The sequence below is a fragment of the Primulina tabacum genome, chromosome 3 (genome assembly GCF_025594145.1).
Source record: "Primulina tabacum isolate GXHZ01 chromosome 3, ASM2559414v2, whole genome shotgun sequence".
NCBI classification, from domain to species: Eukaryota; Viridiplantae; Streptophyta; class Magnoliopsida; order Lamiales; family Gesneriaceae; genus Primulina; species Primulina tabacum.
In genome coordinates, this window is record NC_134552.1 from 35725194 (window position 1) to 35726430 (window position 1237).

Sequence of the window (1237 nt, forward strand, 5' to 3'; positions counted from 1 at the left end):
ATTCAACTTTTACCAAATTTTCATGGCTTAGATTCTGAAAATCCATATTTGCATCTAAGAGAATTTGAGGAAGTTTGTAACACATAATGATCAAAATTGTAGCATGAATATAGTTCGATTAAAGCTTTTCCCTTTTTCTTTAAAAGATAAAGCTAAAACATGGCTACAAAATTTAAGATCAAGTTCAATAAGATCATGGGAAGAAATGCAACAACAATTTCTCAAAAAGTTTTTCCCTTCCCATAGAACAAACTCTTTTAAAAGACAAATTACAACTTTTTCTCAAAAACAAGGAGAAACGTTTTATCAATGTTGGGATAGATATAAAGAATTACTTAATACATGCCCACATCATGGTTTTGAAACATGGAGAATAGTTTCTCACTTTTATGAAGGTCTAATACCTAAAGATAGGCAAATGATAAAATTCATGTGTAATGGAACTTTTGAAGATAAAAACTCAAATGAAGCTCTGAAATATTTGGATTCATTAGCAGAAAATGCTCAAAATTGGGATAATATAGGCACAATAGAACCACCAACAACTAAAAACAATAATTCAACAAATGAGGGTGGTATCTATAATCTTAAAGATGATATAGATATTCAAGTTAAACTTGCATCTTTAGCAAGAAAAATTGAGTCATTAGAAATGAAAAAGAGTGGTCAATTAAAAAGTATTCAAGAAATTGTTTGTCATATATGTGATACACATGATCATGCTACAAAAGATTGTCCAACATTACCTTCATTTAAAGAATGTCTCCATGAAGAAGCAAATTATGTTAACAATTATAAAAAACCAATACTAGATCTTTTTTCACCATCATATAATCCTGGATGGAAAAATCATCCTAATTTTAGTTGGAGGAATGATAATAATGCACAACCGTCACAACAAAATTTTCAAAATAACCAAAATCATCAAGGTTATATTCCTTATGTTACACCTCCAAGAAAAAACTTTGAAGATGTAATTCATGCATTTATCCAAAAGCAAGAGTCTATCAATATTCAAAACAGTCAATCTATGAGTGATTTGAAAGAAACTCTTGCAAAATTTGCATCTGCACTTAATATTCATGAAAAAGGAAAATTTTCATCTAAACCTCAACCTAATCCTAAAAATCAAAATCAAGAATTAAAAAATGAAAAAATTGATCAAATAAAATCTGTTATTACCCTTAGAAGTGGTAAAATAGTTAATGATCCATATAGTAATGAAAACAAGGATCAT

At 28.4% G+C, this 1237-nt stretch overlaps 1 non-coding gene across 1 annotated transcript; it reads right to left on the reverse strand.

The window, feature by feature from the left end:
- Nucleotides 1-249: 249 nt before the first annotated feature.
- On the reverse strand, nucleotides 250-360 carry LOC142541206 (small nucleolar RNA R71). The gene has a single exon (XR_012819273.1). It is a non-coding gene; the product is annotated as a small nucleolar RNA R71 (small nucleolar RNA).
- Between the last annotated feature and the right edge of the window lie 877 nt (nucleotides 361-1237).